This window comes from Hemitrygon akajei, chromosome 11 (assembly GCF_048418815.1).
Source record: "Hemitrygon akajei chromosome 11, sHemAka1.3, whole genome shotgun sequence".
Taxonomy (NCBI): domain Eukaryota; kingdom Metazoa; phylum Chordata; class Chondrichthyes; order Myliobatiformes; family Dasyatidae; genus Hemitrygon; species Hemitrygon akajei.
In genome coordinates, this window is record NC_133134.1 from 109,914,513 (window position 1) to 109,931,599 (window position 17,087).

Below are 17,087 nucleotides of genomic sequence, written 5' to 3' on the forward strand. Positions count from 1 at the left end.
ATGGCACTTTCAGGAAGCCAGTCTAGTGGAATTGTGGAAAGAATGAACCGAACTTTAAAAAACATGATGGCCAAAATGGTACAACAACATCGAACAACATGGCAAGCAGTTCTGCCTTATGTGTTGATGATAATAAGGAATACAGTGGCATCTTCAACAGGTTACACCCCTTATAAACTTATGACCGGAAGAAACATGAGAGGGTTAGAGGAGTTGTTAGGGTTAGATTCGTCAGAACCTGAAATAGATGGGATTATGTCAGAAAAGTGGGTACAACAGTTGGTAGAGACAGTGAAAGAGGTCAATTATGTGGCAGCTCATCAAATAGGAAAGAAGAAGCAGCAGAGTAAAGCCTACTTTGACTCAAATGTCAGTCCCATAGAATTAAGCCCAGGACAAAGAGTGATGATTAGAATACACCAATCCACTTCATTTTTAAATCCAAGGTTTGCAGGGCCCTATGAAATCATAGACAAAACAAGTCCATCAGTCCCTAACCCTAACCCTAACCCTAAGGTGCTAACTTCTCCAGATAAAAGTGGATGGTACCACATCAACCAGTTGAAATTGGTGGGGGAGAAACAGGAACATTATCACCATCGACATGTAACAATTGATGTACATGATAGTCCCAATTTTGGAGACTTGACAATCGATGTACAGAATAGTTCTGATTTGGAAGATCTGAATTTGGAACAGTTATTCCAAGAACATGGCAACAGATCTGACCAAGGAGGAGTTTTTCCATTTTCTCAGTTTGAAAAACAGGGGAGATGTGTAAATAAAATAAGGAGGAGAAATACATTGGTTGCTGCCTCCCCTGTCTTGAAATGAAATTGGGTGAGAAAAGATGGACAACTTGAGTCCAAAGATGATTGGGAGCCTAGATTGCATGGGTTGGAAAACCAGATAGAAAACATGGATTTAAAGTAATTCAAGATTGGAAATGGAAATAAGAGCAGATATTACCCTTTGTATTTACAGATTTAATTCGATATGAAGAGAATAATGCATTTTATGGTGATGGAATTGACCATGATTGGGGTCATGAACGGTTGTGCTTCCGAAACATTACTGCCAATGAACTTGTCAACAACAACGTCATTATATGAAGACTATTCGGTGATCAAAAGAAACTTTTCTCAATGGATACAAGTAATACGGGCGCATGTGGAAGAAACAGAAGACTCAAATTTGTATTATGCTGGGGTAGATGGTTTGATGTGTGTGGATAAAACATTAAATATTCCAGAGGGTACAAAGGTACAATTCCTACTAAATAAAATTTTAGAAGTGACTTCGACTTTTGGGATAAGTTTTGGAATTGGGGATCAAATGTTCAAATACATCCATGGGTGAGGACAATCTCACATGCTGCAGTAATAATTTTTTGTAAACTGATGATTGTATTATTTAATGTGTATCAACTCAGAAGATGGAAGGCTGAAATTATGCAAAAGGTAGAGGGGAATGATTTTGCACTACTGAAAAAAAGATGGCCAGTATAAAAATTGTATGAATTTAGTAAGTACCGTAGATTTCGCACTACAGAGCGCACCTGATTAAAAGCCGCTGGCTCTAATTTTAGAAAGAAAATCAATTTTGTACTTGTACAAGCCGCACCGGATTTTAGGCCGCAGGTGTCCCACGTTGTAATATGAGATATTTACACAGAAAGATATTACACGTGAGGATTTTTTAACTTTTAATTAAATCCATATGGTAACAAACAAATACATATTGCAAATGCTTTTTTTTGAACCGTGCCTGTAATACGGCTACTTTTAAATATACATACGTATCGGTAACACACAAATTACGTTGCGTATACTTTTTTACTGAACAGTGCACGAACAACATTCCAATATCTCCTAGCGACTGGTAAAAATATATATACTGCAGCCGACCAGGAAAAGTTATTGATCGCCTTTAACTTAAAAGCAGCGTTTTCGCTCGCGTAATGCGCTCCCCCCACCTTCCCGTTTATCGCAAACCGGTATTTCCCACAAGACGCGGCGAAACCGGATGTGACGTCTAGCATTCCGGGCTGTAGTACAGAAAACATACTAACAAATGAATTACTAAGCGAAAATATTATAAACTAAATAACTGCCATAAAGGCAACACAATGCTTTTCTTCGAGTGTTTTCCATGTTGATGAGGGTGAGTACAAATGACTGATTTACAATAATTTAATTGTGAAAGTGCGCTTGATTTATCGTACAATTTCATTGGACCTCTGTGAACTACTCATCAATTTTATTGGTCTACTGTTACGAGGCAAAATGTTTTTGGCGGCATGAAAAAAAATCATGTATTAGCCGCACCGTAGTAAAGGCCGCAGTGTTCAAAGCTGTTCAAAATGTGGGAAAAAAGTAGCGGCTTAAAATCCGGAATCTACGGTAAAAGTTATAATGTAAGTGCAGCACACCTGCTGGGGATCCATGGCAATCCAGTAGATGGTCAATAGAATAGAGGAGGATAGTGATCCTAAGATAAATCTTTGGATCAAGAGGAGGGATATGTTGGCCAGAAAGTATGACAATCTTCAAATCAGTGAATTCAAATTAATCAAAGACAGTGGAACCAGTCTTTGTTCTTGCCGTGTGCTTGGGGGATGGAAGCTGCCATTTTGTGAAGATACTCGATTCTCCATTTTGTGAGCTTGACATGCTGGACTTGATTAGTGTTTTAAAGAAGGCACAAAGACTCTTCAGGTAATCTGCTGGACTGGAGGTCATTTCCAAATAAGGAGTTAATTGTGAGGTGTTCTTTGGTTGGCTATAACATGCAGGATTGTGAATGCCTGAGGTGATTCAAGCTCATTGCTGACTGAGAACAAAGAGCCATGAGTCAGCAACTGTCCCTTGATGGGAAGAGGTCAATAGATGGATGCTGCTTTGGACCAGAGCCAATGACCAGGTGTTAAAGGCCAGACACATGACCTGCGGCCAATGACACAGGAATGCAACATTTGAATTGATAAGAATTGGATATAAAAGTGGATGCTTTGTGGGTGACTTCGAAGAATAACCATCGCAGATACAAGCGAGAAGAACCCTGCGTGAAGCACGTGGAGAGTGAATCGGGATCACGTGGAGCAATGAACGCCTGGTCAGCGTAAATTCCTCCGCCCGGGTAATACCTTTGCTATTCTTTGACTATCCAGGAGAGTCAGGGATACTTAGCAGGTGTGCGCACAAGGTATTTAGTGTATGAATTCACGTACTTGTTAGTTTGAACAATAAAGGTAATTGTCAGTAAATACGGATCTCTCTGTGCCTCACTCAGAATCGTTGGAAGAGGTAGAAGCGGTATCTCTCTCTCTCTCTTTTTCCAACACCTGTCACGCCCACTGTTGAACTTGAATACACGCGAGGTCATTACCCAAGTGCGTCAGGGATCACTGGTTGGCCTTGGGTAACCGGCCGGCGAGAAGTGCCATTGCTATTGGCCTGCAGCGCGGACAGATGGGCGCCGCCTCTAAATCTGTTTAGCACACTGAATGTTCGTGGGGAACCCGGTGCTAAAATATTCGCAGATGATCTAATTTGGGCTCAGGGTTTCATAAGCAGCAGAGCAGCTACCTCGCCGCGATCTACTGAAACAAACTTTTGTCGGCCGATAGATCCTACAAGGGGGGCAGGCGGGCGCCCTGTCACACTCCTTGCTTGGTCAGTCGTTCTCTCCGGACTGCGACCGCTGCGGCCCCGGTACGGGAACAGCCGCACCTGACCAAGGTGGCTGGCGGCGGGCTGGCGGGAGGCTGGAGTTCTGGCCTGGAGTCTGTCTAATGAGGCAATGAATGAGTCCAAGCACTCTGCACTTAAAGACAAACCCGTTGAGTTTTTTTCCAGCGGAAAAAACGTGAGCAAGCGGGACAGCAGCTGAGAGCCACGTAAACTAAATTGTGGAGTAGACTGGACATAAGGAACCTGCTTCGAGTATCGCTGTATCCCAGTCGTGTTTAACACCCCCCCTCCCCGTCAGCTGGTCCGTAAGAATATTGTCAATATTAAACCGGTCCGCGGTGCAAAAAAAAGGGTGGTGACCCCTGGTGTTCATACATTATTTCTACTTCCGGGCTGCAGGGTTTTACTTCCGATCTTTTCTACCCCGGTGCGCATGTGTACAACTGATCGATTTGGAGTCAATCTTGCCTTTCACTAAGGCCGAGGTAGGGGCTCTTGGGCTTAAAAATGTTGTTGACCACTGACATACAGTACAGTATGGCTCACTGAATCTGCACTGGTTTTGGAGACAGATCCAGCCACTTTCATTCCTCCAAACTGTAGACCAAATAGCTCCAATCTAATTCCTCTTGAAAGCCATGATTGACCATGCTTCAACCAATAAATTCAGAGCAACTCTGTGTGAAAACCTTTTTCTCAAGTTCCCACTATGCCTTTATTTAGAAAGCTTACTTTACCAAACACACCCTCAATGTATTTAGTAAATGTATGCAGATGTATGTCATGTCCCTATATATCCTTCAGAACAGCATCATTTAGACCACGTTGACTTTTCTTGTTCTCTCTGACAGAAATATCCACCCTCAAGCTTTTCCAAATGAACTGCCATCTGCCAAATATGGCAGATCTTTTCTTGATTTACCATTACTTTCTGCTTAGTCTTTCATTTAATTACTTATCCTTTCAACCACTAACCTTTGATCCATCAGCTGTAATTTTTCTCACCAGCCCTTCATGCAAATTTGTCAGACAACTGAAAATCCACATGGATGACGTCTACTGCATTGCTTCAAAAGGGTAGCAATCATTCCAGTGCCATGAAGAGCAGTGTGAGCTACCTTAATGTTTATCATGAAGTACTTTGAGAGCTAGAATTAACTCCTGCTTGAGCAAGGGCCTGTTATGTTCTTCCTCTGCAATTTCCCAATTTCCACAACAGTTCTACCGTGGACACAGCCTCACTGGCTCTCCAGCTGGCTATGTGGTACCTAGACAACCAAAAGATATACTTCAGTTTATTGATACAGTTCAGCATTCAACACCTTTTCAGTTGCCTTCTGTCGTTTTTTTAAAGCTTTCCTAATCCTCTAACTTTCACTAATTTTTGCTATATTAATGCCCTCTCTTTTCCTTTAATGCTGTCTTTGACTTCCCTCATCAGTCTCGGTTGCCTCTTCTTCCCTTTAGAATACTAGTTCATCCTTGGGATGCATCTTTCCTGTGCCTTCTAAATTGCCCCCAGAAACACCAGGTATTCTGTTCAGTTTTTATCCTTGCAAATGCCCTGTTCCAATCAATTTTGACCAGCTCCTCTCTCATGTCTCTAATTCCCTTTACTCCACTGTAACACTGATATAGCTGACTTTAACAAAGAACAATACAGCACAGTACAGGCCATTCGGCCCACAATGTTGTGCCAACCATTAAACTCTGCCTCCCATATAACCCTCCACCTTAAATTCCTCCATATACCTGTCTAGTAGTCTCTTAAATTCCACTAGTGTATCTGCCTCCACCACTGGCTCAGGCAGCGCATTCCACGCACCAACCACTCTCTGAGTAAAAAACCTTCCTCTAATATCCCCCTTGAACTTTCCTCCCCTTACCTTAAAGCCATGTCCTCTTCTATTGAGCAGTGGTGCCCTGGGGAATAGGCGCTGGCTGTCCACTCTATCTATTCCTCTTAACATCTTGTATACCTCTATCATGTCTCCTCTCATCCTCCTTCTCTCCAGAGAGTAAAGCCCTAGCTCCCTTCATCTCTGATCATAATGCGTACTCTCTAAACCAGGCAGCATCCTGGAAAATCTCCTCTGTAGCTTCTCCTTCTCAAATCACAGGGTGAATTCTATTATGGTATGATCACTACCTCATAAGGGTTCCTTCCCCTTAATTTCCCGAATCAAATCTAGGTGATTACATAATAGCCAATACAGAAATGCCATTCTTCTTGGGGTCTCAATCACAAGCAGCTCAAAAAGGCTATCTTGTCAGCATTCTACAAATTCCATCTCTTGGGATCCAGCACCAACCTGATTTTCCCAATCTACCTGCATGTTGGAAATCCCCATGATTATCGCATCATTGTCCTCTTGACATGCAGTTGTAATTTGTACCTCCAGTTGTAATTTGTAGCCCACATCCTGGCTACTGTTCAGGGGCCTATATACAACTCCCATCAATGTATTTTTACCCTTGCAGTTTCTTAACTCTACCCCCAAGGATTTAACGCCTCCCAATCCTATGTCACCTCTTTCTGAGGATTTAATTTCATTTTTTTACCAACAGATGCACCCCACCCCCTTTGCCTACCTGTCTGTCCTTACAATACAAGGTACATCCTTGCATGTTAAGCTCCCAACTATGATCTTCTATCAGCCACAGTTCAGTGATGCCCACAACCTCATACCTGCCAATCTCTAACTGTGCTACAAGATTATCTAATTTATTCCAAACTCTGCTACAAGATTATTTAACTTATTCCTAAAAACCTTTTTGATTTTGGCTCCCTGTTGCACTTTAACTCTTCTCACTGACTGCAATTCTACCTTTATCATCTGCCTATCCTTCCTCGCAGTCACACTAATTGCATCTAATTCTGTACCAATATACTACCCCGAGAGTACTGGCATACATTTAGTTGGATACTAATACACTACCCTGAGATTCATTCTTTTGTGGGCATTCACAGTAAATACAAAAAAACAATAGAATCAAGAAAAACTGCACATGACAATCAATGTGCAAAAGACAAATTGTATAAATACAAAAAAGAAAAATCAAAATAATAATGATAAATACGTAATAAACATCAAGAACATTAGCTGTAGAGTCCTTGAATGTGAGTCCACAGTGTGTGGAATCAGCTGTGTTGGGGTGAGTGAAGTTATTGCCCCTGGTTCAAGAGCCTTGTAGTTGAAGGGTAATAACTGTTTCTGAACCTGGTAGTTTGGGACCTGAGGTTCGCAAACAGATCTACTTCATTAGGGGTTTTGGTATGTTCATAAGACCATAAGATCTAGGAGCAGAATTAAGCCATTTAGTCTGCTCCATCATTTCATCATGGCTGATCAACTTCCCTCTCAGCCCTAATCTTCTGCCTTCTCCCTGTAACTTATCATGCCCAGACTAGTGAAGATCCTATCAACCTCTGCCTGAAATATACCCAATGACTTGGCCTCCACAGCCGCCTGTGACAACGAATTCCACAGATTCACCACCCTCTGGCTAAAGAAATTCCTCATCTCCATTCCAAGTAGACATCCCTCTATTTGGAGGCTGTGTCCTCTGGTCTTAGGCTCTCCTGCCACAGGGAAACATCCTCTATCAAGGCCTTTTAACATTTGATGGGTTTCAATGAGATTCCCCCTCATTTTGAATTCCAGTGAGCCATCAAACGGTCCTCATATGGTAACCCTTTCATTCCTGGAATCATTCTCGTGAACCTCCCCTGAATGCTCCACAATGTCAGCATAGCCTTTCTTAGATAAGGGGCCCAAAACTACTCACAATACTCCAAGTGAGGCCTCACCAGTGCCTTATAAAGCCTCAACATCACATCCTTGCTTCTACCAAAGACTTACAAATTTCTATGATACAAGGTTGTATCACCACCTGATAAGGAGAGTCCAATGGGTAGGTCTGCAAGAGGCTGCAGAGGGTTAGAGACTCAGCCGACTCCACCATGGGTCCAACCCTCTTCTTCATCAAGGACATCTTCAAGAAGAGGTGCCTCGTGAAGGCAGTGTCCATCATTTAGGACCCTCACGATCAAGGGCATGCTTTCTTCTCATTGCTACCATCAAGGAGGATGTAATAGAGAAACCTGAAGAACCATTTAGGTAAAGTTTCTTCCTCTCCACTATCAGATTATTGAACGGTTTTTATACTATCTTGTAATTTACAGGTTTTCATGAATTTGCACTCTATTGCTGCTGCAAAACAAAATTTCATGACCTATGTTAGCTATAATAAACCTGATTCTGATTGTACTGAATAACCTTTTGTTACCTTAAAAGATTCAAGGCAGGTTAGTCAATCATGATTATGAAAGCGGTGCTAGTTTCCCTGTAACTTAATTCCTCCAGCTGCCAAAATGATGCAGACATCACCCCCACCAGCCAACATGTCCTTACTTTACTTCATGACAAGCACAATGCTTTCTTCAGACACCAGTCCTCTGTGGCTAAAGTCAAAATTACTGGAACAATTCACCAAGTCAGGCCACATCTAAGGAAAGAGGAACTGTCAACATATCTCCATCCCTTCATCGATGCTGGTTAATTCATTGGATTTCTGAGAAGGGGAGATTTTCTTTGATTTCCAGTCATAATTAGAGAAATACAACTTGAAAACAGGCCCTTTGGTCCACCAAATCCAAGCTGACAATTAATTACTCTATTACATTAAACGTGTCTTATTCCCACTTAATTCTCTCAACATCCAGATCAATTCACTCTACCTCTCACCAAAATACAAAGGTCAATTAACCAACCAATCCTCAATCATCTGGATCCTCACATAACCTCAGAGAGGACTGAAAAATATGGCATTCTTCTACAAATACTGTCCTCACTTCCCTCAAGAATACATCCAGTCTCAACAGCACTTCCTCAAAACAGCCAAAATTTCTCACACCGCCCTTCTTCCAACTTTCATTCAGTTAACTTTTGCTTCCCGTCTGTTGAGATTTTGACCACATCTCTCCCTTGGTAAACACTGATACATGAAGTGAGCACAAACAAAACTTCAGCCTCAAGCTCCTGCACTATGCTATAGATCACCGTAACTGAAGATCAGCCACATCATCTCTCTATCATTACTCTGGACTCTTTGGGAACTGAACATTAGGTTTCTAGAAAAGTCCCATGACCATTAACAAGTTAGTAGTTCTTTTCTTTTGAGCATCCTTTTACCAGAACTGATAAAATGCATGGCAGCTTTGCAGTTCAAATTTCAAAGCAAATTTACTAAGGTATACATTTGTCACCATATACAACCCTGATATTCATGTTCTTGCGGGCTTTCACAGTAAATACAAGAAACACAATAGAATCAGAAGCAGGGTGGATAATTAACCAGCGTGCAAAAGAAAACAAACTATGCAAATACAAAAAGAAAAGTAACAATGATAATTACAAATAAATAACCAAGCAATAAATATCAAGAACTTGAGATGAAGAGCTCTTGAAAGTGAGTCCATAGGTTGCGGGAACAGTTCGGTGATGGGGTGGTTCAAGAGCCTGATGGTTGTGGGGCAATAACTCAGGGTTGCCGTGGGAGCGTAGCAGTAAGTGCAACACAATCACAGCTCGGGGTGTTTCAGAGTTCAACTCCAGCGCTGTTCTGTAGAAATCTCTGTACTTTCTCCCCTTGGAATACATGGGGTTTCCCCTGGAGCTCTGATTTCCTCCCACAGTCCAAAGGTTAATGGGTCATTGTAAACTGTCCTGTCTTTAGGTTAAGGTTAATCAGGGAAGGGTGGTGTGGCTTGAAGGGTCAGAAAGACCCACTCTACATTATATTGCTAAACAAAATATAAATAAATAAATAAACTGTTCCTGAACCTGATGGTGTGGATCCCGTCACTCCTGTATCTTCCTCCTGGTGGCAGCAGTGAGAAGAGAACATGGCCTGGGTTTGGTGGGGCGGGAGAGGGGCTCCTTGATGATGGATGCTGCTTTCCCGTGACAGCTCTCAGTACTGAAGTGCTCAGTGGTGGGGAGGGCCGTACCCATGATGGACTGGGCCTTATCTACTACTTTTTATAAGCTTTTCTGTTCAAAGGACATTGGTGTTTTCATACCAGGCCGTGATGCTCTCCACTGTACATCTATAGAAGTCTGTCAAAGTTTTAGATGACATGCCACATTTTTGCAAACTTCTAAGAAAGTAGAGGCACTGCTGTGCTTTCTTTGCAATGGCACTTACGTGCTGGACCCAGGACAGATCCCCTGAATGAGAAATTTAAAGTTGCTGACCCTCTCCACCTCCAATTCTAGTACCAGCACCCCCCCCCCCCCCCACCCTTGGCGGACTCATGGACCAACAGCTTCCTCTTCATAAAGTCAACAATAAAATTCTTGGTCTTGCTGACAGTGAGTGAGAGGCTGTTGTTCCGGCACCACTCAGCCAGATTTTCAATCTCTCTCCCACATGCTGACTTATCACCAACTTTGATTCGGCCAAACACAGTAGTGTCATTGGCAAACTTAAATATGGCACTGGAGTGGTACTTAGCCTCACAGTCATAAGGGTAAAGTGAGTAGAGCAGGGGACTAAGCACACGGCCTTGTGGTGAACCTGTGCTGATGGAGATCTTCTTGTCAGTCCGAACTGACTGGGGTCTGCAAGTGAGGAAATCAAGGATTCAGTTGCACAAAGAGTTATTGAGGCCGAGGTCTTTAAGCTTATTGATTAGTTTTGAGGGAATTATATTACAGAATGCTGAGCTGTAGTCAGTGAAGAGCATCCTGAGGCGTCCAGATGTTCCAGAGTTGAGTGAAGAGCCAATGAAATGGCATCTGCCGTTGACCTGTTGTGACGGTAGACAAACTGGAGCAGGTGGGGAACCTCAGACTGCCGAGGTGATAGATTAAAGATCTCAGTGAACACTCCAGCCAGTTGATCAGCACTGGTTTTTAGTACTTGGCCAGGCACCCTTGTCTGGGCCAGATGCTTTATGTGAATACACCCTCCTGGAGGATACCCTCAGAGACTGAAACCACAGGGGCATTAAGAGCTGCGGGAGTTTGTGAAGGCGCCTCCATGCTTTGACAGTCAAAGCGAGTGCAAAAGGCATTGAGGTCACTTGGGAAAGAAACTTTGCTAACTGCAGCAGCAATCAGCGACTGGGATTCAATTCTATAAGGAACTTGTACACTCTCCCCATGACCCCATGGGTTTCTCTGGGTGTTCTGGTTTCCTCCCACATTTCAATGACGTGCATCATCAGTAAATCGTGGTGCTGGAAACATGATGAAACTTAAGGACTGCTCCCACCCAGCACATCCTCGGACTGTATGATGCAAATGAAGCATTTCACTGTACATGTGACAGATAAAGCTAACTTAGCTTTAAAAAGTGGCAGCTGTTCCGTGGACTGTGCCGAATCAAACTTCTTTCATGAATGCAGCACAACACAATGTTCATGTGGGACAACAGACTTTGACCTTTTAGATTAAAATGCTTTCAGATTTCAATGCCCAAATAAATTCAGTTTTGCTTCCAATCTGCTCCTTGTTTTTGTTCTTTTTCTTAAAATTTTTTTAATTTAGTTTTAATCTATAATTTTTATACATAAGTACACATTGAGATAATATAAAAAGTAATAAGGCACTTAAATAGATAATTATGTGCAGTTGTAATTCCACCCTATTAGACTAAGCAATGACAATAATTGTTAAGAAAAATAGTAATAATAGTGGATTAATAATAATTTCCATGTATCTCTTCTGAACCATTACTTCTGGTCCAAAGTATTATATATAACCCTATGTAACTACCATTGTAGGATTTTATATCCTAACTCGTTCATGTTTGCTCCTACCCCCAAACATAATTATCCAATCCCTATGTACTTATTTACTTAATTTTACATATCTTTCCCCTTTCCCAAATCTTTTCCTTTACTTGTGTTAATTCCCTATTTTCAAAAAAAAACAGTAAACAATTGAACCAAGGGTGCTTACATTAGCAATATTATTGTGTTGATGAGAAAAGCAGTATAAATCATTAGGAGAGTCAACCAGAGTCTGCTCGCTTTGGGGTTATAAATTCAATCCATTTATTCCAAATTTGATTAAATTTTTCTTTTTGAAATCTCAAAGAGTAGGTCATCTTTTCCATTTTAAATATTTCCAGAATAATTTCATACCAATCTAATGTCGGTGATATTGGATTTAGCCACTTTCTGGTGATTGATTTCTTACTTGCCGCTAAGAGGACCTGTAGCAACTTTATGTCTTTCTTCTGATCCAAAAACAGTACATGACCCAAATAGAGCGTCTCAAAGTTCACTGGGTCAAAGGTAACTGGGTCTTAAATACCTGACTTAAAGTTCTATGAATACCTTTCCAATATAAACTTAATTTAGGGCAATCCCAGAAAATATGGAACTGATTTGCCTCCTTGGAGCCACACCTTCTCCAACACGTCATGTTTGTGTCTTTATATTTTTCCTGATATGGGGTCTTGAAGTATCTTAAAATATTTTTCCAACAATGTTCTCTCCAAATCAAAGAGTTAGTTGAAGACCACTGAAAGCTGCATATTTCCCCCCAAACCTTTTCTGAAAGTACCAACCCCGCTTCTTTCTCCCACTTCTCTTTAATATACAATGTGTTTTCATTTTTAGCATGTAAGAGTACATTGCATAATCGAGAAATTGATTTACTTGACATTGAACTGTAAGCCGAATTCAGAATCTTGAAAAATTCTAATTCTACTGTTGATAAATCTGTATATCTACCACTCTGGTTAACATAATGTCGTATTTGAAGGTACCTAAAAAAGTGATTATGTTCTAGGCCATGTTTGTCCTGTAAGGATTGGAAACTTCGTAATACTCTTTTCTGTGTAAATGAAAGATAGGTTTTAAGACCTTTCTTTATCCATAGTTCAAATCTTTTATCTACTCTGTTGGGAAGAAATTCGGTATCATATGCACACCATCTAAAAAGTTTTAACATGTTATTAATTCCACATGAATTAGCCACCTTCTGCCATACTTTTAATGTAAGATTTATCCAGCTGTTTTTAGACTTTTCCAATTGGGCTATCAATCCTTTGTCTGCTACTGAGGCCTGCAGAGGAAAACTGTCAATCAATCCAAATTCTATTTCCTTCCATCTAGCCTTATATTCCTTATTACACCAGTATAACAGAGGGGTTATCTGTGAGGCATAAAAATAATTTCTCAAGCAAGGAAGTGCCATTCCTCCTCCTTCCTTTCCTAACTGTAAGGTATTAAATCAAATTCTAGGTTTCTTTCCTTGCCAGATAAAGCAGGAAATTGTTTTTGTTCTTTTTCATTTATTCTCAGCCAGCATTAGTAACTCATTCAGCCACAATGAGCAGGCAAACGGAAGTCCTATCACTGTCTCACCAGTAAAGGTCATGAATGGTAAGTTAAGAATGGAAACGCTGACCATCATTAACAGTTTCTCTGATCCAGGCTAACAGTGGGCAGTAGTCCAAGCTCTTCTGCCATCGTAGCTTCACTCAGTCCAGATTCTGACAGTGAACCACATCATTAAGATTACAGAGAAAAGCAAAAGCTGGAGTTTGTATCCAGAACCCACAAAGGTCTCAGAAAGGAGTACCAGCACAACAAGAGGGTCATTCAGATTCTACAAAATCAGAATCAAGTTTAATATCACTGGCATAGGTTGTGAAATTTACTCTAATACAGCAGTACATTGCAATACATAAAAACTGTAAATTACAGTGAGTGCATATATATTAGAAAGTTTAATTACATTAGTGCAAAAAGAGGGAAAAAAGTAGTGTTCGTGGATTCAAATGTTCATTCAGAAATCTGATGGCAGGAGGGAAGAAGCCATTTCTGAATCGCTGAGCGTGTGCCTTCAGGCTCCTGTACCTCCTTCCCGATGGTAGCAAGAAGAGGGCATGCCCTGGGCGATGGGGGTCCTTAATGATGGATGGCACCTTTCTGAGGCAACGCTCTTTGAAGGTGTCCTGGATGCTGGGGAGGCTGTCGGCCATAATAAGAGTTGACTGAGTTCACAACTTTCTGCAGCTTATTTTAATCCTAGGCACTGCCCCCCTCACTCCCATACCAGAAGGTGATGTAGCCAGTACGAATGCCCTCCACTGCACATCTGTAGAAATTTGGCAAAGTACCAAATCTCCTCAAACTCCTAATGAAATACAGCTGCTGTAATACCTTCTTTGCAACTGCATTGTTAGGTTGGGCCCAGGACAGATCCTCAGAGAAGTTGACACCCCGGAACTTGAAATTGCTCACCTTTTCCACTTCTGATCCCTCGACGAGCACTGGTGCAAGCTCCCTCATCTTACCCTTTCTGAAGTCCACAATCAATTCTTTGGTCTTACTTATGTTCAGTGTAAGGTTGTTGCTATGACACCACTCAACTAGCTGATCTATCTTGCTCTTGTACGTCTTTTCATCACCGTCTGAGATTCTCCCATTTACAGTTGTATCATCAGCAAATTTATAGATGCTGGTTGAGCTATGCCTAGGCACACAGTCATAAGTGTAGAGGGAGTAGAACAGTGGGTTAAGTACACATCCTTGAGGTGTGCCAGTGTTGACTGTCAGCGCGGTGGAGAAAACTTGCCAATAACATATCTCTAGTTATTGCCTCTAAACTGATGGAAATAAATGGTTAACTGTGCATCATGAAGGAAGATGGATTATTAGTCATTGTTGTTTTAAACTGCAGCTAATGTTAAACATGAGGAAATGACCTACTTCAAGAGATAACTCAATTAAAGATGTGTCACTGTACAGAACTTTCTACACTTCAGACAGCTACACCCAAAAAGGAAAGGAAAGTGGTTAGTATTCAATTTGGCAGCATTTTTATTAGCATCTTTGGTCCAAGCAGACTTGTGAAAGTCGAGAAGTGAACTCCACAAATCCAAAATGAAGTCAGAAATTGCAGCAAGCATCAGGTCAGCGGTATCTGTAAATAGTGAAGCAGAGTTCATATTTCAGGGAGACAATCTTCTGGATTAACCATTCAGGTGAATGGCGTATTATCAGAAGCTTACCCTACACTGCACAGCTCAGATACAACTAACACAGATCTCTATCTTTAAAAGAACCTTGAAGCTTATGCAAGAAAAGTTCTCTCCAACAGCACCACTATGGAACCACATATATATTTGGTGATAAACAGAACAAGTCAAACTTTGATTCAAGTTTGTCCATGCCCTCATACCACTCTTGTTGAAACTATGTTAAATACAACAGATACTGGTTGATCGAATCATCAGTTAATTGGGGCAGCCACTTATTTGGGACAACTCAAAGAACAAAAACTAATTGAGAAAATAGCCAGGATTCCCTTCATTTATTTGGGACACTCTGCCTCTTAATTGGGAAAGGAGACTGTTGCTGAACAGTTTCTAACTAATGTCAGTTGTGTTAACTTCTGCAACCTTTAGGCACGACACTGTACTTAGAACAGTTTTTAAAAAGTGTCACCTGTGTGAATTCGTGTTCAAAAGCCGTGATTTTTGTCACTGATAGTTGGCGAGAAATAAGCAGTGAGAAAATTTAGAATGGCTCTGCTCACTGCAGTTTCAAACATTCAGGCTTGGAGATGCCAGAAACAGCCGAGTGAAAATGAAATGACTTCACTACTTCTAATAGTTAGTTGATGAAGCTGTAATAGAGCTGAGTTCTGTCCACACTCTTTTAGGGGTCAGAATGCTGGTACATGACAGAGAATGATCTTGCCAAGTTGTTGTCATTTCACACCCCGTGCTTCCGGAAGATCTTCCGTATTTTCTGGCTAAGAAAGATCTCTGACCGTGCCATACTCCTTCAGTGTCATCAAGAACACATGGGCACGATCATCATGAGGAAGCGTTGGAGACAGACTGGGCACGTAATGAGAAGAGGCCAACTTCACCAAGGCAGCACTTCTTTGACTCCTGAAGGGTGGCAGAAACGTGCGACACTAAGAACAACTTGCTGCCATATTGTAAAGCAGAGATGAGGACCCTGAATCTCACCTAAGGCACAATAGAGAAGGTAGCTAAGGACAGAGAGAGATGGAGGACCTTCACTGCTGCCCTAAACACCCGTGATGTAACAGGAGGTAACTAACTGAGCCACTTATTTGGGACTGGAGACAGTTTCTGAATGGTCATGTGAACTTCTGTGACATGTAGACACTACACCATGCTCAAAGTGAACAGTTTTTAAATAGCGTCATCTGTGTGTATTTGTGTTCAAAAAGCAGTGATTTTTTTTGTCACTGATAGTTGGCAAGAAATAAACAGTGAGAAAATTTAGAATCACTCTGCTCACTGCATTTTCAAACATTCAGGCTTGGAGATGCCAGAAATAGCCAGGAGTGAAAATGAAATGATTTCACTACTTCAAGTAGTACAATGAATTTGAAGGCATCAACAATCATCTTGAATGTTATAATGAAAATGAAGATTTGGAGGATGCATTCACCAAAAGCCTTGTATGAAACTATTACATTATCTGCACTAATTTTGTTCATTCACAGGCAATCAAAACATGGCAGTGTGTCGGTTGTCCATCATATCTGACAATGACAGTAAAACCTATGCAGGAGAGTTTTTTTAAAGTGGAAAAGCCATTGCACTAGAACAGTTCCACTCTCTTGACCTCAGAAATCCAAGTCCAGTGGTATGAGCAGTTGTCACAAACTGGGATCTTCCTCTGCTGCAGTGGATAACTATATCTCTGTGCCTCATCGTGCCTTTCTTTCTCCGTGGAGTGCTGCGGGACCGCCTTCTTGCATTCTGAATGTTAATCTCACCCACCCCGTCCACTGGAGCTGACTTCACATGCCAGGACAGGCATGTCCCTGTTTCACTGGGTATGAGGCCGGCCAACTACCCTCATCTGGTTTAAGCGGTGTACTAGGCTAGGGCTGCTCCCACATGCAAACTGCTACTTGGAGCCACCGGTGAGAGCTGAGTGTCCAATGGGGACTAAAGGCAAGTGAACTGCCCAACAAGCTCCTTCACCTTCTGAACACCCCATACACCACAGTAGAATTTCTCCATTGATAACTTGTAAGAAACTAATGCACAGCTCTATAGTAGTTTTCTTATTTGACTGTATTTCATTGAAATATACAATTTGTTACTCAATTAAATGGTAGTTTGTTCTTTTTATACCTTCTTAACTACTTCCATGAAACTTCGGCTAATTGGGGCAGCTGCTTAATTGGGCCAAAATGTACTGGTCCCGATGTATCCCAATTAACCAGAATCCACTGTATTTTCTTTATAGCGCACAGTTTAATTCAAAAATAATCAACTACAGATGGTACATAACCCAAGTATTCTTCAGTGGGAGAATTTTGGGAAGTTTGTGGTCAATAATCAGCCAAGATACTTTGGATCTGGTTATGAACAAAT

General features: G+C 41.4%; 1 protein-coding gene across 7 annotated transcripts in view; it reads right to left on the reverse strand.

Moving 5' to 3' along the window:
• The window catches only part of LOC140735898 (engulfment and cell motility protein 2), a 200,809-nt gene that overhangs the window by 114,454 nt on the left and 69,268 nt on the right, over nt 1-17,087 (reverse strand). The window contains exon 1 of one of the 7 annotated variants that reach the window (XM_073061483.1): nt 4,668-4,686. The exons of the other annotated variants lie outside the window; for them this stretch is intronic. The gene's annotated coding sequence lies outside the window, so the exon portion shown is untranslated. Of the gene's footprint in view, nt 1-4,667; nt 4,687-17,087 lie in introns of those variants that run through there. 7 annotated transcript variants of the gene reach the window in all.